Source organism: Leopardus geoffroyi, chromosome A2, assembly GCF_018350155.1.
Source record: "Leopardus geoffroyi isolate Oge1 chromosome A2, O.geoffroyi_Oge1_pat1.0, whole genome shotgun sequence".
NCBI classification, from domain to species: Eukaryota; Metazoa; Chordata; class Mammalia; order Carnivora; family Felidae; genus Leopardus; species Leopardus geoffroyi.
The window spans coordinates 56,556,113-56,576,246 of record NC_059331.1 but is presented as its reverse complement, the minus strand read 5'-3'; the positions used below and the strand labels follow the sequence as shown (position 1 = coordinate 56,576,246).

Genomic DNA, 20,134 nt, shown 5'->3' with positions numbered 1-20,134 from the left:
CTGCATGCTCTCCTGTGGGCTGCCTTCCTGCCTTGGTGCTGGCGCCCAGAGCTTGAGACCCATTTCTGTCTGCAAGAGGACTGTGGTCTCTGCCCTTGCTCCTCTGAGCTCTGGCTGCCGCCTGCATCCAGCATCCGTTCCCAGCACCCCCCGTCCCGGCTCGAGGCCGAGCTCATCTGGGGCCTGCTACCAGGTGCAGTGACCCTCCCCTTCCCTTGCAGACATCAACTGTGAGTCAGCACTGAATGCAGGTCCCCAGTACACCCATACCTTGCCAGCCTCATCCTCAGTGCACACTCCCAGCTAGGGGTAGGGATTCGGGGTGAGTGAGACACAGCCCCGGCCTCAGGCCTTGGCCTTTCTGACTCAGGAGGCTGACACACACATGCACCAATGAGGGACACAAGTACACTGTCTTCTGTGACGGGGGGGTGGGGGGTGAGCCTGGGAGAGCCCAGAAGAAGCCTGGAGGGCTTCCTGGAAGAGGTGGTGCCAAAGGTGTGTGATGTTCCATATGATCTCCGCAGTCCTTGGGTGTAAGCATCCCACAGAAAGACACCTCCATGGGGACTGTTGAGTCTATCGCTACTGGCTAGGTGGCATTTGGTGACAAAGGAACAGATGGTCCCAGCTTCCTCTGCCTAGTCCTGGATTGTTGGGGGTCTGGTTTCTTCAGGGCGACAGAGACACAGCCATGGCTGACTGTTCCGGGGCCCTGGCTCCTGCCTGGCTCCTCTCTCCAGAACACGGGACACTGCGGTTGACCCCTTAACAGCTCTGTTCCTCCACCCCCCTGTCTCCGTACCCTTTGCACTATGATGGGGCAGCTCTTCCCATCAGGGGTGGGGTCTAGATCCCCCCGCTTGGAATCTGCGCTGGCTCCGTGACTTGCTCTGGCCGACAGAATGTGGTGGAAATGATGCCGTGCCAATTTCAGGCATAGGCCTCAAAGAGCCTCGTGGCCTTGAGTGCCCACCCTCTCGGGACCCTGGCACCACCATGTGCAGAAGCCCAGACGGCCTCCTGGAAGAACGGGACACATGTAGCCTACTCACCACGGCCCCTAGTCGCCCCGGCCAACAGCCAGCCAGCAATCGGCCGACCCCTGCCATTGACCACACATGCTTGAGGGAGCCCAGAAGACCTGCCCGACCAGCTAGCTGCTCAGCTAAATCAACAGTTGGCGCAAGCCGCTACATTTCGGGGTGGTAATTCGGCAGCAGAAACTAACTGATCCCGGCATCCCAGCATTCTGGGCAGGATGCACAGGCTGCAGGATTTATAGGCAGAGGCCTGGCTGCAGACAGATGGACTGGCTGGCCTCGGGACCGTCACCAGGCCCTCATGTTTGCTGTTACCTGGGTTCTGCTCTACAGCTAGGATCTACAGTCAGCACAGTTACGACCAAGGTATAGTTGGCCCGGGAGTGGCTGCGCCTAAGCCATCTGGCCTCCTCTACGGTTTCCTGGACCTACCCAGGGCCTTCCAGCCGCTTTCCATGACACTCCAGGTGAAACCCAAATGCCTCACCATCCCACACGATGCTCCCTACTCCCACCCTACTCCCAGCTTTGCGCCTCTCACTGCACTCCAGACACACCTGCCTCCAACCCATAAGACCCAACCTGACCTCCGGGCCTTTGCATGTGCAGCTCTCCTGACTAGCGTGCTCTTCCCGGATACCCGCACGGCTCCCCCCCATTTCCTTCAGGCTCTGACCCAGTAGGTTTGGTAAACAAACCGTAGATCACAGATCATTCTTACAAATGGCCTGCGTCACTCCCTGCACACTCCTCCCGCTTTATTTCTTTTCAGAGCGATTAGTATGACTGGGTGCAAAAGTGTCCACATTGTGAGACATCCAGTGGGAGCCAGCGAAGGTTAGGAAGGGGGGGTGGGATGCTGAGAAAGACGTCGGCGTTGGGACCTTCATAGCACACAGCCACTGACTGGGAGCCGATGTGTCCTGAAGCAGCCTGGCACCCCCCACTGCCAGACAAACCAGCAGAGACACTGTTGGCAGTGCTTCAGCCACATGTAGGAGCCGGTATCGCACTCAGCAGCACAAGCCCAGATTTATGGCCATGGCATAACTGCTTACCAGTGTCATGCAGGTGACACACGTTTGTCAAAAACATCTCGTCTTGAGGTGGCCACAGAGAGCAGTTCCCTGGAACACAAGAGGCTTCGCAAAGCAAGGCGTCCCTGGGGCTCCTGCCTTCTGAAACCCCTTAATCGAGGGCCCACCATTTAGGGCCCTTCTCAGAGTTTCTAGAGCCTACAAAAGAGGGAAGTCTCTAACTGGAGCTGGGACTCCCCGGCCGCAAACAGGAGCAACACCGGCTGGCCTGGCTCAGCCTCAGAAGCCGGGGAGGGCATCCTCCAGGGCCAAGGAGGCCCAGGGCAGGCCCAGACCCACCATGGATCCAGGGTTCAGGGACAAAGCTCTTCTGCACTCCGTGAGGGGCCCCATGGCAGACCCATCCCCGGGTCCTGGGCCAGTCACCACGAGGGAGAGCTAGGGCCTGGTCGGGGTCCAAAGGGACCATGCAGTCTCGTTGTAAGGAGCGTGGAGTCTGGAGCCTCATAACGGCTCTGAGCCTCAGCTTACGCATCTATAAGATGAGTGTAAAAACAGTGTCTCCTCAGGGGGTGGCGAGGACCCCATGGAATGCTCAGACCGGTCTCCGGCACATCACAAATGCTGCAGAAGTGAGTTGTCATCCACATCATCAGAGGCCATGACTCTGCATCATGGGTGGAGCCTTCCCGGCAAGGATTCGACTCTGTTCCAGGTTTGAGGGTGCTGGGGTACTGCTCCCAGGGCTCTCCCTCCCCTTACTGGGCAAGGAGCCGGTTTGGGAGTGAGAGGAAGGAGTGAAGCCTCAGCTGCTTCATCATCAAAAGGACAGCAGGAGGGATGAGGCAGGGGTGAGAAGCAGAGGTGGCAGGAGGTTTTCAGGCCCCCAGGAACAATGGGCCCAAATGGCTTTCCCACCAGCTCAGGGGAGCCCATGGGACGGAAACGGAAAGGCAGGCTGTCATGTCCGATCCCTCCACTGACAGCCCCAGGGTGTGGGTCCCAACCCACCAGCCCTACTGTGCACAGCCAGACACCAAGAGGAAGGAACACAGAACCCGCCTTCAGAGAATCGGAGACAGACTCCACGTTGGGGCCACCCAACACGGTCGTTGTGTGGCCATTACAAACTCAACCCTCCTCTGTGCTCCTGTTTCCTCATCCTCACAAAAACATCCATGGATGGGGCGCCTGGGTGACTCCGTCGGTTAAGCGTCTGACTCTTGCTGTCAGCCCAGGTCACGATCTCACAGTCAGGGGACCCAGCCCCACATCGGGCTCTGCACCGACAGCATGGAGCCTGCTTAGGATTTTCTCTGTCTCTGCCCCCTCCTCACTCTCTCTCTCTCTCCTTCTCAAAAAACGATAAATAAAGAAACATAGAAAAAAAACCCATACATGGCTACACAGGGCCTCCTGGGGCACCTGCACGTACCAGGGATCGCATGGTAAAAAGAGGGAGAGGGGAGAACACGCGGACAGCAGGCAGGAATGACTGCAGGTGTGCTACAAATGATCAGAGATCTGAAGAGCTCAATACTTCGGACTTTTAAAAAGGCTTCTTGACATGTGACTGGAGAAAGGCGGCCCAGTTAGTAAACGGTGCTGGGACATCGGAACCAATTCCAGACACATTAAAAATCTATATTTGAAAGAGAGAAGTTGAAGACAGGGATACTCTGGGGGAATATCTTTCCAAACTTGGGTTGGGAACAATTTCTTTACCAAGGTGTTAAAAGCTCAGTAAGCATAAAAAAAATCGATAGGTTTGACTGCAGTAAAATGTAAATTTCCTTTCACCAAATGACGGGTGAAAAGACAAATCACTAAAAGTATATGTACAACTAGCAAAGGGTCAGTATCCAGAATACATAAAGAAGTCCTATAAATCCACAGGAAGAAGAGAGGCAATGAGCAAAAAGACCACAGCAGGCGTGTCGTAGAGGAGGGGACGGAGTGCACAGATGAACACGGGAAAAGCTGCCCGCTGTCACGAGGATGCAGGGAAGTGCAAGGTAAGGTCCCCGTGAGAGATTTCACATCCATCAGGCTCACAGTGAGGAAGATATGTGACATCTGACAGCACCGAGGGTCTGAGACGATGTAGATCAGCTGGCACCCACGGTTGATGAGTGTGAAACCTGGTCTGGCCACGCTGAAAACCGCTTTGGCCTTTTCTTGTTAGGTTGACCAGTCCCATACCTTAGCACCCTGCAAATCCACTCCCAGGAGTCACACAAGGCACACCCAAGAAGAGTTCGTCGCAGCACTGTTAGCAAGAGGAGGGGGAGAAAGGAAATGACCCAGATACTCATTGACAGAGCAATGCAAAAAGAAATTGTAGCACAGTCACACAATTTCTTTCCACACTGGTGACAGCAAACTCCAGCTACACAGCAGCACAGCTCAAGCTCAGAGAGAGGGAAATGTTGAGTACAAAAATGCAAATTTTAGAGATCTACATACAGACAGCAAGTTTTTAGAGCTTGAGAACAAAGAAGCAATCTAATGTTTAGGCTTATTCAGTCCGCCTGTGAGCAAGAGAATGGCAAACAAACAAACACCAAATTGCAGACAGGGGTGACCCCCAGGCAAGGAGAAGATGGAAGTGACTGGGAATGTTCTAGTTCTGGAGTTGAGCTGCGGGCCCACGGATGTTCATTGTCCCACCATCCTTCATAATGCACGAAACACACGAAGTATTAAAACTGAACAGAGGCATAGGAGAAAAACAAGAAGAGAAACATGGTGTGGGTCCAGACACATCCAGTATGATTTCCTTGTCACACACATAGTTGACTGTTTTCACGTGGTGTCACGGGGGGTACCAAGAGTTCCGTCGAGAGGCCAGAGCGGGAAGTGAAAGGACAGGCCATTGGACGAGGGCATTCTTCCCTCTGGGCCTCAGTTTCTCCATATGCAAAACGAGGGGGTGTACCAGGAGTGGCAAATGGCTGGCGTGCGTAACCCAGGTCTCCCCTTCCTCACCCGCTGCGGACACTACTCATGGATTGCAGCACTGTTTCACATGGAGCACAGACACGCAGCGTTGGGCTCCGCAGCTGGGCCCTGCACCCTGCCGGGGATGCCAGTCTGAGAGGGCACACTAAGTGATACCTACGTGCTGATCTGGAGAGGTCCAGATCCCTCCAGCTGTGGCCTGGAAGGTTCTGAAGCCTCACCAGCAGGCACTAGCTAGTCTGAGAGGCAGGGGCCCTAGGGAGGAGCCGACTGGCTTTGGAAATGACCCTAGCCGGACCCTGGCAGCGTGCAGCCTCAGCGTCTACACTGCCCACGCCTGTGGCCTCCGGTCCGCCGCGGGGGGGCCCCTGGCCCCCCCATCATCTGACCAGAGCCCGTGCTCCCATCCGTCGGGTGGGCAGGCTCATGTCTACGCTCTGCGGGTGAGCTCTGCTGGACCTGAAAACGGCAAGACGGGCGGAGGGCCAGGCAGGAGCTCAGCTTCACCCTCTAGCCCAGAGAGCCGTGGAAGCGGCCCCGTTGTGCCAGATTCAACCAGCTCTCTGAGGCAGGACGATGGCATTCCTTTCATCACCGCCTAGGCCTGCCTGGGCCTGCAGGCCTTTGCTCCTCTGCTCCCCTCCATACCTGCCCCCCTGCCCCCACCCGTCCCCTCTTCCTCCCCTTATGGTCCCAGCTCACAAGACTCCTCCTTGGTTGTGCTATTCCATCTACCTCCCACCCCCACCCCCCCAGTGAGCGCTGACGTCCCTTCCTCTAGACAACCACCACACAGAGGTCAGCTTTCCCGAGGAGAGCTTGTGTGCTGGGTCTGGTCCAGTTTCTGTGGGTGTCTGTCCCCTCCAGTATGGGGAGCCCAGCAGGGTCCACCTCACACCCGCATGAAGATAATACCATCAAACAGCCACAATTCCTTGGAATCAATGGGCTTCTCCGAGAACTGTCCACCACTGCCTAAGCCGCACAGCCAGGGAGGTTGGCAGTCGGGGAATGGTACCTCCCTCCCTATTCCAACAGCGAGAAACTCAAGGGCCACAGAGGGGGGTGACTTTTCCAGCATCACTGCCCACCCTCCAACCTTTGGGAGGCTGAGAAGCTTTTCTGTCATGTCCCATCAGGGCCCTCAAACCCCAGGAAACACCTCACTTCCCCAGAGCAGGGGCCTGCTGAGTGACCACAGCCCCTAATCATGGAGCATCTGGTTTCATCTTGGTCCCTGCGGATTCTTTTAACAACAAGATCACGTGGAGAGACATCATACCCAGGGACGTGATGCTTCGGCGATTCGTCTCTCTTTCATTTTGTTCACCTGATACACGTTTTAAATGACTACTGGGCTGTGTACACAGGAAGCCTTGATTCACTAGAAAGACCGTGGCGGGTTTTCTTAGAAGACAAAGTCAGGAATTTAAGGCATCCAGACGTGTCCAATGAGCAGTGTGGAGACAAAGATGTCTCTCCCGCTGCTGTGTCCGGGAACACAGCTGCCCACACACGCCCACCACACCCTCGGATCAGAGCCTGCCACTGATATCCACGGTGTGCAAGGGCTTGGAACCCACTGTCATCGTTATCACCATCCCTCGACCCCAAGAAGCAAACACCATGAGCTTGCAAAGGCACTCCGACAGGAATGCTCACTTGTGTTCCCAGGAATACACACAGACGCCAGATATTTACTTCTGGTTCCAACGTCTCCTGGGTTCATCCTCTTGCAAGTCCTGGAAACTCTGGGCACCACTTCTTGCCCTACAATCCCTCCATCAGATCCCCCCATCGCCCACTCTCCCAGGAAGCTCCCCCCACCTGGACACCTCCAAATCCTCCTCAAAGCCATCTCTGGCTCCCCCTCTTCCTTGCCTTCTCGCTGGCCCCTTTACACTAATTTCCTGCTAGAACGATCATAATGGGTTCAAATGCTGCTGCTTGCACACCCATCTCCCCCGTCACGGGGCAGGTTGTGGGAGCAGGGCGCAGGGCTGATGTACCCCCTTACCTCCAGCCCCTCAGCATGGGCCCGGGCACATTGGTGGGGGTGGAGTAGGGCCTCAAAGAAGCATGATCTAAATCCCTGGGCTCTGTTTTCCTCCAACTTAGAGTGTAGTCAAAGAGCTCTAATGACAAAGAAGGTAAATTCTAGGAATTCTGAACAGGGACCAGGCCATCCTTTCCTGAGTACTTCACAGCGAAGCCAAGACCTCACTGGTGAGTAACTGTCAACTGCCCAACAGTGGGAGTGAAGAACTTTCCCAGGAGAGAGGGAGTCACAGACAAATGTTGTAAGGAGGGAGGGAGCAACTTGTGTAAGGACCGAAAGGCCAGTGGTGCCTCAGCAAAGCAATGGGGCGATGGGCAAGAGTTCATGGGGCGATACGATTCTGCGTATTGGTTAGGTTAGGATGGGTTACGCTGCATGACACACAATTCTCTAAATCTCAGTGGCCTACAATAAAGTTTCTTTATGTCTCAGACTACATGCACATGTGGCTCTCCTTCGTCTCCTCTCCCCTCTGCACTCAGGTTGACAGAGCAGTCTGTCTCTATCTGGAATATTGCCATTGTGGTGGAAAAAGGAAAAGAAAAGTGGTAAATTACTCACTGGTTCTTAACGCGTGTGCTCACATCTGTTTTCACTGTTCAGCAGCCCCTCTGCCATGCCTGAGGACAACATGGGCCGTGCTGTATAATCCTCCAACCGAGCAGGGCACTTCCATACAGGGCACCGAATGGGGGGGAGTGGTAATCCAGTTCCACACCGTGCTTATGAGTTTGACGTCTTTCCTAGGATCAGTGAAATCTGTTGAATAAACTGTTCATTTCTAAAAATCCCTCTGGCTGTAGTGAGAGACACAGATTGGAAATGGGCAAGGGTGGGATTCGGGAGAAAATTCAGGAGGCTGCCTCAGTTTCCCAGGCAAAAAAAAAAGAAAAGTACTTTACACTAGGGTCATGGCAGTGGAAACGGAGAGAAGCCAAGAGATTTAAAAGATGGAAGGGTCTAGTGATGTACAAAGAGGAGCAGAGGTGAGTGAATGTGTGACGCCAGAATGGCCAAAAGATACAGCAGGCTTGGCTTCTCATGTCTTAAACAGTTGCTGGCTCCCATCTTTGGGGAGGACCAGCTACTCTATTCTCTGCTTGTCCTTGGGCTGTCTATGTTCTCCTAAGAAATCTCCCTTCTTGCTTGAAAAAAAAAAGGCTGAGCTAAATAAAGATGGGAACACATGGATGTGGTGAGCAGCCGAGTGAGCTGACAAATGAGTGACACAGTGACCAGGGGAATTAATTCCTGTCTCCAAGTGTTCAAAGAGTGAAGACAAACTAGACTCAACCGGAAGAAAAAGAAAGTCCTCCCACTGGGCATGCCTCAAAAGGATCCCTCGCCTCCCTACTGACACATCAGGCATCTTTCTTCTTCCACGGGGCTATGACCAATTTCGGCTATAACAGAGAAAGGGGAGTGGGTGAGAGAAGAAGAAGGGAGGGACTTGGAGGCAGAGAAAGGATGGGCTCCATGGACATATAGCAACCTGTATAGAACCCTTCCTCTCCTCCATGTGGCCTCCCTCCCTATGCTTCCTTTTTAGAGTTCCAGACTTGACTTTCAGTGGTGGGAGGGCTTGGGATTCACAAACACCTCAAAAGAGAATTTCTGTAGCAGCAGCATTAGGCCACCTTACAGGAACTTAGAGCCTTGGGGTCCACACAGGCACAGAAAGCCGCGGGGTCTCCTCTGCCCTGGATGTTCTCATTAGCCAAGAAGTGGAAGGTTCAGACACAGAACTCTATGGCACCTCCTCGGCCCCTCCCCGACCCATGTTCCCAGTGCACCTGGGGCCGATCAGCTCGGGGAAGGGGCCACATCGATTCCTGCCACCCGCCTGAGCCAGAGCTGTCTGCACGCTCAGAAACCATCGGCTTCCCATTAGGCAGATCAGTAGCTTCCACTGGTTTCCAATTTGTGTTTCCAGAAATTCATCTCCCAGCCACCTTTTTAATTAACCCCCCTCCACCACACCTGGGGCACAGATAGATCACCCGCCCTGGGCCGCCTCTGCAGACCACAGACCACGAGGCTCCGCGAGCCACAGGGGAGCTGCAGGTGTGTTTAAAGCTGACCAGCTGCTTCCCGGTCACCGCAGGAGCTGACCCTGCTGGCTGGATGCCACCCACTCTGTCCCCTGCTCCTCGCTGAACCCCCGTGGAAGGGGCTGGGTCCTCCCTCACAGAAAGAAAGCAGGTGATGAGAGGCCAAGGCAGTGTCCTGAGGTCCCCCAGCTGGCAAGAGCTAGGACAAGTGCACCTTTGAGGCAGGCAATTGGCAAAGCGCTCCCCAGATGCCGCAGCACAATGGGGTCTGGCTGGCAGGTGAGCAGGAGGGGCCAGCAGCTGTAGGTTCAGGGCAGGAAAGGCGGAGGGAGTGTGATCCCCAGGAGCCTCTGCTTTCCCACACCTGGGGTCTCCTGGGTATTCCGCACTGCTCACCTGTCTACCCCTCCGGGGCCTAGCACCCCATCAGTGTCTCCATCACTGCTGCATCCCTGGTGCCTGGCACATAGTAGGTGCTCAGTAATGGCCGCTAAATGAGCAGGAAATACTTGCCGCACTTTGCCCTGGGCAGCGTTCCCAGAGCTTCTCTAAATGACCTTATTTCAATTTCACAGCTGTCCTCGAGGCAGGCATCACTAGTGTATGCATTTTATAGGTGGGAAGACTGAGGCCCCGAGAGGTTAAGTGACTTCCCCAAGGTCACACGGCGACTCAGCGGTAGAGCTGCGATCCGAACCTGACTCTGGAACTGCACTCCACGCTCCCTTACCTATTCGCGGTGGCCTCAGCTCTGAAGGGCAGGACCTGGGTCCTGTGCCCCATGGAACCTCCACCACATATACCATCATGTAAACGTGTTTGTTGAGTGAAGAAATGAGTGAATTATGCACTCCTTGTCCTTTAAAACACAGTACAGTCAACCAGTCTGCTGGCACAAATCTGGAGTGTTTCTGGTCGGGGATGAAGGGGAGAGAGGAGTGAATCTCCTGGGGGACCCAGAGGTGACAAGCCTCTCAGTAGTTACAACTCGGGGGCCATTACTAGGGACCCTCTGATCTCACCCCACCTCCTTCCTCACCAGTCTGTTATATTGGGGTTCTCTGTCATGTATACAGAGGGCACAGAGCCATGATTTGGTTTTATGTGGTGTCTTAAGACTTTCCAGTGAGACAAGTGGATTACTGTTGAGCCAACATCTGGGCAAAAAGAGCCTGCTATGCGTGGTCACCCAAGTCAGCTTCTGGAGGTGGCCAAAGTGAGACATGAAGGGAAGGGGGCCATGATGGACCCTGCACCTGTGGCCAGTGAGAGCAGGTGAGTCCGGAGCCAGGGCAGAAGGGAGGAGGGGGACAGGAGGGGGGAGGGTGGGGTAGGGAGAGCTGGGACATCCACCGGCTGAGGTCTGGTCCCCAGTGGGTGCACAGGAAAGAGAGGGTGATATCCAGAGTGTTTCCACCCAGCTCATTCCTTCCCCACCAGGTGGGCAGTCCCTGGAAGGGGACCCGGGGCTCCCACTGCCCACACGCCATTGTGACCCACCCCCCGGGCTCCCGCTGCTGCCCATACCCCATTGTGACCCACCCCGGGGCTCCCGCTGCCCACACCCCATTGTGACCCACCCCCCAGGCTCCCGTTGCCCGTACGCCATTGTGACCCACCCCCCGGACTCCCGCTGCCCATACCCCATTGTGACCAATGGGGTCTCCAAGGAATTCTGGCTCTCTCCCTAACCCCCTCCCAACCCGAGGGTATATAACGAGCTACCCGTCATGACGCCAGTGCAGCTCTCCCTGCCCATGGGACCTGTCCCCGTGCTTTAATAAAATCACCTTTTTGCACCAAAGACTTCTTCACGAATTCTTCCTTGGTCATCGGCTCCAGACCCACGAACCCCCCATCACTCCAAAACTTCACCACCTCCACCTTGTGCTTCCTACAACTCCAAATCCAGCAGGTCACCATCCCACCGACACTCCTCCAGCCTGTGAAGCTGTTCTGGATCTGGTCCCACCCGTCGCCCTGGCCAATCTCCTGTGCCATGTCCCCGGGCCTCCTGGAGCTCAGCATCGTTCCCTGCACTTAAAACGAGGGACGGGGCTCCTGGGTGGGCCTCAGTGGCTCAAGCGTCCCACTCTTGGTCTTGCTCAGGTCACCATCTGTTTTGTGAGCCGAGCTGATAGCACAGAGTAGCTCTGTGATAGCACAGAGTAGCACTCCGAGCTGATAGCACAGAGTAGACTTGGGATTCTCTCTCTGTCCCTCCCCCACTCGCACTGTCCCTTCTGTTTCAAAACAAACATTTAAGTCCCTTTAAAGTTAAAAAACAAAATAAAATAAAGGCACGGACATGTGGCTCTCTTATGGCTCTCATTTATTTGCATTTTCTTTGGGTTCTACTTTGTTGTTCTTTTTGAACAAAGTTTTGAATTTATCCAGAGGTTTGAGAACCTGATTTTTTGGCTCTAGGGACATCCTCCCTGGCTGCCTGTATTCACTGCTGGTGTCGGAGTTTGTGGCTGGTGAGTTGCATCTGGGCCCGCTAATCGTGGTCCCTATGCTGGTCCCTTCGGAGGTCAGACTACTCCGCTCTGAGGACAGGCCTGTGCTGGAACAGGTCGCGATGGAGCTCCAGCAGCGGACTGCGGTTGGTGTGCAGATCGTGGGCTGGATAGTGGTCAACGTGTACCACATGTTTTCACTCTCCAGGGACATGAAAATCAAAGCACTCTGTTCCCTGTTGTCGAGATTTCGTTCCGCTTCCCAGAAGACTTCCCCCTCAAACGGCTCAAACCCGGTGGCCAAGCAGTACCAAACCACCCCCAGGCTCCAAGCGTTTGCGGAAGGGGTGTCCTCCCTTTGCTGCAGGAAGAGTCGCGGGGCAGAATAAGGGGGGCTGTCCCAGAAAGTGTGGAGTTTGTAGCCAGCAAACTGGATGCTCAGTCCAACCCCCGTGTGTTTTACCTTCAGCTTCTTCCCAAAAAGCAGTGTCTCCAGCTTCTGATACCCGCCGATCATACCTTGTTGGTGGCAGTACTCCACAACCGATAACAGCCGGCAGAATTTGTCTGGAACCTCCTCCGTCACTTGGCCACGGTGCGGAAAATCCTCACACAGGTTGTCTCTGCGTACATATTTTGAAAGGAGGACTAACGTTTCCTTGGTGTTGATCACCTCGAGTGACTTGACAATACTTGGGTGACTTGAGGTCTTCATATTCTGGGCTTCACGACAAAGTCCCTGGAGGCCAGCGGGGTCCTTCTGGGTTTTCCTGATGAACTTCACATCAGACTGCTTCCCGGTTAGGATGTGCGGGGCCAGCTTCATCGTGGGGACGCTGCCATCACTGGTGGTCTCGGGGAGCTCATAAATACAGATGTCCTCCTCACCAGAGGTAATGGCCTTAAGCCCCTGAAGCATGGTGACCTACTAACTATACTAACGCTAAATAATGCTAACTACACGGACTATGCTAACCAACAATACCAACCTACAAAATTTGCCAATACTAACAATACTATGCTTATGAACTAAACTAACAATATGAACTATACTAACAATATGAACTATACTAACAATATGAACTATACTAACTGTACTAAAATGCTAACACAAAAAAAACAAATGAAAAACACACACGTGCACACACTCACACACACACACACACACACACACACACACAAAGAAAATGAAGGGAGGAAACGAAGAAAAATTGAGAAAAAGAAAAACTAAAAAAGGAGAAAAAAAGAAAAAAGTAAAAACAGAAAAAGGCAAAAAAAAAAATTGGGAGAGAAAAGGAGTAGAGAAAAAAGAAAAGTGAAAATAAAAATATAAATAAACAAAATGAAAAAAAGAGAAGTCGAAATCAAACTAGCTAGGGTCAAAGGCCGACAGGTCACCAAAGCTTCCTGGGCTGTAAAGACCAAACAGCCAGCCGAGCCAGGGTCTTATATAGACAGGTCTTGCCATGACTTCACAATGGGGCTTTGTGAGGGCAGAGCAAGAAGTGGGCCAATTATGCAATCATGGCTGGGGATGTCTGAGACCACAGTGGTTTCCTCACTTTTTATTCCCAAAACCCCTTTACTCAATAAAAAAAAAGACCCCCCAATGGGCTTTTTGTTTGTTTGTGTGGGCTTTTCAAGATTGATATTTACTTTGTTAGAAATCAAAATCTATAAGATGGTTCAGTGGCCTTTTCACTTCAAGTTTAGAAAACTGTAATTTTGGCTTGTATAGTCTACACTTGGCTCGTAATGTCTACACTTAAAATACCCAGTTCCTGGTCTCAAAATGGTGCTACAACATATAAGGAAATGTTGTGTTGTGTAAAACACGATAAGGCTCATTATTAACATCTCTAAAGCTCAGAGGAAGATTGCTTTTCATCATATTTTCACTGATAAGGTTGGGAGGAGATTTCTCATCAGAAACCTTGGAGGCTAGAAGGCATGGGTTGATGTGTTTAAAGCATTGAAGGAAAAAAGCTGTCAACCAAGAATCCTACATTTGGGAAAACTGTCCTTCAAAAATGAGGAAGAAATGAAGACATTCCCAGATCAACCAGAGCTGAAAGCCTTGCCCCGATGACTAGACCGGCCCTGCAGTGAAGGGGGTCCTTCAGGTTGAAATGAAAGGGCACTGAACAAGTAACTCGAAGTCTTCTGAAGAAATAATCTCCGGTAAAAGTAAACAGACAGACAATTATGAACGCTAGTACTGTTATGACTTTGGTCTGTAGCTCTACTTTTTGGTCTCTATGTTAAGAGACTGATATATTTAAAAACCTAATTATTCATCTATGCTTTTGGACACAAGATGCATAAAGATGTAATTTTGTGACATTAACAACTGACAGAAGGCGGGGTCAGGGCTGTAAAGTAGCTGAGTTTTCATGTGTTATTGAGGTTAAGCTGGTATAAACTGACACTACAATGTTGTAACTTTAGGATGTTAAAAGCAATCCCATGGTAACCACACACAACCACACACACACACACACACACACGCCACAGAACATACACAAAAGGAAATGAGAAGGGAATTAAAATGTTTCACTACAAAAAAAAATCAACTAAATGCAAAAGAAGATAGTCATGCAGAAAATTTGAGAAAATGTTACAAGAGACAAAGAAGGACATTTTATATGAATTAAGAGGTTCAGTACAGCAAGAAGAAAAAATGATAAACATTTACACACATAATGAGAGGCCATTATCGACAGAACTGAAGGGAAAAATAGTTCTATAATAATCGCTGGAGCCTTCAATATCCCACTGTCAATAATGGACAGGACAACCAGACAGAAGGTAAGTAAGGACACAGAGGATTTGAAGAACACGGTAGCCCAGCCAGATCTAACAGACGGGCACGGGACCCCACCCAACAATAACGGCACGCGGGACCTTCTCTGAGACAGTCTTTGCGTTAGGTCACGAGTTAAGTCTCAGTAGATTTTACAAGATAGATATCATACAAAGTATCTTTTCAGCTTTTCATACTTGATCTTTTCAGTATCAAGTCCGCTTCTGGAGGTGGCCAAAGTGAGACATGAAGGGAAGGGGGCCATGATGGAGCCTGCACCTGTGGCCAGTGAGAGCAGGTGAGTCCGGAGCCAGGGCAGAAGGGAGGAGGGGGACAGGAGGGGGGAGGGTGGGGTAGGGAGAGCTGGGACATCCACTGGCTGAGGTCTGGTCCCCAGTGGGTGCACAGGAAAGAGAGGGTGATATCCAGAGTGTTTCCACCCAGCTCATTCCTTCCCCACCAGGTGGGCAGTCCCTGGAAGGGGACCCGGGACTCCCATTGCCCACATGCCATTGTGACCCACCCCCGGCGCCCCCGCTGCCCACACCCCATTGTGACCCACCCTGTCACCTCCCCCCACTACCCTACCTCCACTGTGACTCTGCATCGTGTGTCTGCCTCCCCACCCCCATGCCACCTCCTGGGGCACAGGACCCTTCTTATTTTGGAACCCAGCATCTGGCCTGGGGTAATCAGTCTCCATTTTTTTTTTTTTAGCATTTGCTATATGCAAGTATGGTTCTGAGCTCTTTACGCATTTAATCCTGAGCACAGCTCCACGAAATTGTGCCGGGGAATGAGGCCAAGTAATGTGCCCAAAGTCACACAGCAGCAGGAGTTGGGCAGGGGATTCAGCCTTCACCACGCCATGCCCTTAACCCTGGGGCAACGCTGCTTCCCTGTGGCACAGCGGGCTAACATGTGAGCACATGAGTGGGTGTGGGGGGAGAATCCACGGATCTGCACTGCCTGGTGCCTCCTACAGGGGGCTACGGCCCATGGGCCCCCGATTCATCCGCATCAGATGAAGTCCCCTTCCCACTCCCGTGGAGCGTGGCTGGGCCCCGAGTACACACTCCAAACACATTCATAAAACCAGTGGCCGAACAGACGTCTGGGGGTGGGGGGAACAGCCATTATGGAAGTTCGAGGCCTTGGAGTTCACACCCTCACAATCCTACGGGTGCATCCACCTCTCCCAAATACATCATCTCAGATCTGCTTGAGAAGAGATGTCCAATGCCAGCTCCGTGGCCCATTAAAGCTAACCAGCCGTGCGGAGTTAGCGGAAATGATGAAAATAGTTGAAGAGTCGGGTGGTTTTATGGGAAGGCTTACATCTTAATGAAATGCCAGCCCAAAGCAACGGTGAACATGTGAGATGCCACAAAGCTGGCAGATGCCTGGCCACTCCTCGCTGCTTTTGCCATTTTTGATGTGAAGAAGGTGTGGCCACCAGGGAACAGAGGCCTCGGGGCCTCCGTGTGACCCCAGAGGGCATCCAGGAGCCAGAAGAAAGATGAGCCAGGGCTGATCAGGGCAGTGGCTAGAGAAAAGCAACACCATTTCCCACTCTAATGGCAAAGTCCAGGCCCTCTAGGAATCACTCAGAGAAGTAAAGGCAGCGGGCAGTTAGATGCTTCCTACTTGTTTAATCTTCCCAGGAATCAGTTCACGTGAGACTTACTGTCTCCGTTTTATGCACGAAGGAACTAAACAGGCTCCGAGAGGTCAAGTGCCTCACCAAAGGCCACACAGCGGGTAGGTGACAGATATCACAGGATTAGGACCAAAGCGGGTTCCATTACTCACGTTCCAAGAGGAAGCATTGCCCAACATCAAGAGGGAACCCCAAATATGGCCTCAGGGTGGTCAGTGCTTTCTTAACAGTATGGTTTTGCCAGGACCTCCACTCAAGGTCTAGGACTCTGCCTCTGACTGCCTGATCTCCCAGAACTTTGAGCCGCTGGGTCTGTCACTCCAGGTAAGCCCCCGTGGCCACGGACGAGATGATGGAGCCCTTGGCTCGCTGCCAGCTGGCCTCAGAATGTGGCTCAGCAAGACACGCGAGGGACCCGTCCCTCCCCACGCCGTGTGCCAGCCTGGCCTGTCACAGCCTGCAGCCAAGCTCCCGGGTCCTTCACCCAGTGAGCCCAGGGGACCAGCCCCTCATGCTGCCACTGATACCTTACAGCCTTTAAATTCTAAAAACCTAGAAAATCACAGCACGGTACAAACGAAACGAAAGTCACCCATAATCTCACCACCTGGAATGAACCACTCTGTCTTTTTGTGAATTTTCTACTGGTCGTTTTTTCAAGGCATTTTGTGTTAGCTTTTTCGTGACCACTGTTTCATGAGCATCCTTCTGCCTCATGTTTTAAAAACTCTACTTTTGTTTTTTGAGAGAGAGACAGAGAGAGAGAGAAAGAGAGAGAGAGAGACAGAGACAGCAGGAGCCAGGGAGGGGCACAGGAAGAGACGGAGAGACTCTTAAGCAGGCTCCACATTTAGCGTGGAGCCCCAGTGTGGGGCTTCGATCTTGCGATGCTGGGATCACGACCTGACATAGAACCAAGAGTCAATGCTCAACCGACTGAGCCACCCAGGCGTTCTCCTTTTTAACCACTCCCTTCCACACCAGTATGTGGCTGGGATGTAAATCATGAACGGAAATCTCTATTTTCAGAGAGCAGTGTTCTTGCTGACACTTGGGGGTGCGAGAGCTATGTTGTCAGCCGTTTCCTCGTTTCCGTCTACGAGGAGATCCTTCAGGAGCATTGCAAGAGGCAGAATTATGGGTCGGAATTGTGGACACTTCGGGGGCCCCTTCGTTACAAATGCCCACACCGCCCTCCGGTCTGCAGTCCCCAGGCTGCGGTGAGCGTGTTCCCTGTGTTACCAGGCAGCCACGCACAGCCATCTCCCCTCCTGCAAACACTCCCCTTCTGAGGGAATGTCCTCACTCCTCTGCTGACTCAGCCTTCGGTGGGAGCTTCCCTTACCAGCTCAGGGTGGACACATAGCCCTCTTGAGTTTAGAATCCTGAGCCGAATGGCTGCAAGGTCGAGAAGCCATGGGACACACCTTTGCATGTGCGTGTAGGCTCTCCAGGTGTTCTTAGCGCGGCCAAAGCTTGAAAACACCACAGGGATCCAAACAGGGCACGGTGCTAAATAGGTAAGTGCCGTCTGATAGAATTCGTGCAAAGCCCACAAATGAAACGGTAACTTCTGGACCACACAGCCCCTCTGCTGGGGTTGAGGCAGAGGAGCCGGCAGGTGATAGCCCCCGAGTTGGGAAACGTCTTGAAGGTCAATGTGAGTGACAATGGACAGGATGCAGGTCGGGAGGGAGTGGCCTCCTCCAAGTTCAGGGGTCACAGGGCCAACATGTCCCTCTGGGGCTCTCTGATCATGGATATAGACCTCTAGACAGCAACTGTGGAAGGGCATGTCCAGAGCGTGGGTTGCAGGGGCGTAGGGTACTGACACAGTCTGCCACGGTCCTCCAATGCATGGGACTCTGTGGCCAATGCACATACATGTGTGAGGGACCGTCCACCCTGGCAGGGGCCGGGGCAGCCCCAGAGTACTAGCTTCCTCTCCCTGCCCCCCTTTTATGGCACAATATAAATGCCAGCTATTCTGGGGCGCCTGGGTGGCTCAGTTGGTTGAGTGTGAGACTTCAGCTCAGGTCATGATTTCGCGGTTCGTGAGTTCAAGCCCCGCATCACGCTCTGCGCTGACAGCTCAGAGCCTGGAGCCTGTTTCAGATTCTGTGTCTCCCTCTCTCTCTTCCCCTCTCCCACTCATGCTCTGTCTCTGTCTCTGTCTCTGTCTCTCTCTCTCAAAAATAAACATTAAAAAAATTTTTTTAAATACAATAAAATAAATGCCAGCTAATCTGGATTGTGGGTGGGTTCATTCAGTGTCTTAGAATGATTCTGGGCACACGGGCAGTGCCATGTAAGTATAAGCTCTTGTCTTTTAGTTTTTTTTTAATGGTTATTTATTTTTGAGAGAGAGAGAAAAAGAGAGAGAGAGAGAGTGTGTGTGTGTGTGTGTGTGTGTGTGTGTGTGAGCTGGGGAGGGGTAGCGAGAGAGGGAGAGAGGGAATCCCAAGCAGGCTCCGTGCTGGCAGCACAGAGCCCGATGTGGGGCTCAATCTCACCAACCACGAAATCATGACCTGAGCCGAAATCAAGAGTCGGACACTTAACTGACTGAGCCACAGAGGTGCCCCTAGGCTCTTTTTATTTTCCCGAGGTTTGAAATATTTTGTCACCTGGAAAACGCCTATACCTGTGGCTGAGTTATTCCAACAGAGGCAACATGCCTGTTTGCCATTTCCTCTCCTGAGCCCCCGTCGTGCTGGCCTGGCTCCCGCTTGCACTAGGCCGCCCTGACCCTCACCCCACATCTAATCCTCTTGGGATGATTTTGGCCAAAGTTCTTCCTGTCTCTTGAACCCGAAAAGCTGCCTGACAGCCCAGCCATAGGCACTTCCTGGACTGCCGAGCGTCTGGGACACGCAGAGCCACGGTCACCGCCGCAGCTGCAGAGGCCTGACAGATTTATGCTCTGCTTCTACAGCAGTGGGTTTGGAGATTTACACTGGGTGGGGCAGGGCACCGGATAAAGGGAGATGCAAATGAATCGTCTTAAAGAGCTTCCTCAGGGAACAGCCAGCAGGCCCTGCAGTGAACAATGAGGATGGCTGGGGGGAATTACCCGCTCAGCTGTCATCCCTGAGCAGAGAAGTGTCAGAGGGGACTGGAGAGCCCAGGAAGCACGGAAGGAAAAAGCAATCTGGGGCCCCCACCACCCAGGGAGGTGTGCTGGAGAGGGAGAGCATCCACACCAACTTCCTGCCTGCCTTGCAGAGGCTAGAGAGCTCATTCCCTGCAGCGAGGGCTTGGGATGTCCTTCCCTGGGCTTTTCAGGGACCTCGCATAGTCATGGGTCAATATGCCCCGCTGCTCGCCCCGCTTCCCCAGCCCAGGCCCTTCCCTGCTCTTATGCCTCATCTCCTGTGTCTGGGAGGAGGGTCTGGCTTTTCCTCCAGCAGCATCTGGGGGCCCAGCGCCAGCCTCTTGACCCCCCACCTTCGTGACTGTGGCAGAGGCTGATCCGGGCCAGTTCTGCAGTGCTGCTCTGGGCTGGTTCCTGAGGGACTGTACCTCCAGACTTTCTGGTGATGTCGGCAGGCTCCTGACCCCCTGTATTACAACTCTTTCTGCTTAATACAGCCGCGTGTTATGGACTGGAGGTTTGTGTCCCCCACAATTCATATGTTGAAACCCTAACCCCAATATGATGGTATTTGGAGGTAAACAGGCTTAGATGAAGCCATGTGGGTGGAGCCCCCATGGGATTAGAGTCTTTACAAGAAGAGAAAGAGAGACCGACGACCCCACTCCTCTCTCAGGCACGTGAGGGCACAGCAAGAAGCGGCTACGTGCAAGCCAGAAAGAGAACTCACCGGAAACTGACCTCACTGACCCCCCTCACCTTGGACTCCCAAGCCTCCAGAACTGTGAGAAATAAATGTGTGTTGCTTACGCCCCCAGCTTGTGGTGGTTTGTCATATCAGCCTGAGCTGTCTAGTACACTGAGTGATTTTGTTTTTGCCATGTTCCCCAACCTTTGTGCTTTACACATGGGTGGCCCTCCACTCTCATCGCGGCTTCCTGCACTTGCCATGCTTTGCAAATGTTGT

At 52.9% G+C, this 20,134-nt stretch overlaps 1 protein-coding gene and 1 long non-coding RNA gene across 6 annotated transcripts in view; both read right to left on the bottom strand.

Moving 5' to 3' along the window:
* Positions 1-20,134, bottom strand: part of IQSEC1 (IQ motif and Sec7 domain ArfGEF 1) — a 470,459-nt gene that overhangs the window by 215,788 nt on the left and 234,537 nt on the right. The window lies entirely within an intron of this gene.
* Positions 7,502-8,406, bottom strand: LOC123606045. The gene is made up of 2 exons (XR_006716063.1): positions 7,819-8,406; positions 7,502-7,606 (listed from the first exon to the last, which is right to left on the bottom strand). It is a non-coding gene; the product is annotated as an uncharacterized LOC123606045 (long non-coding RNA).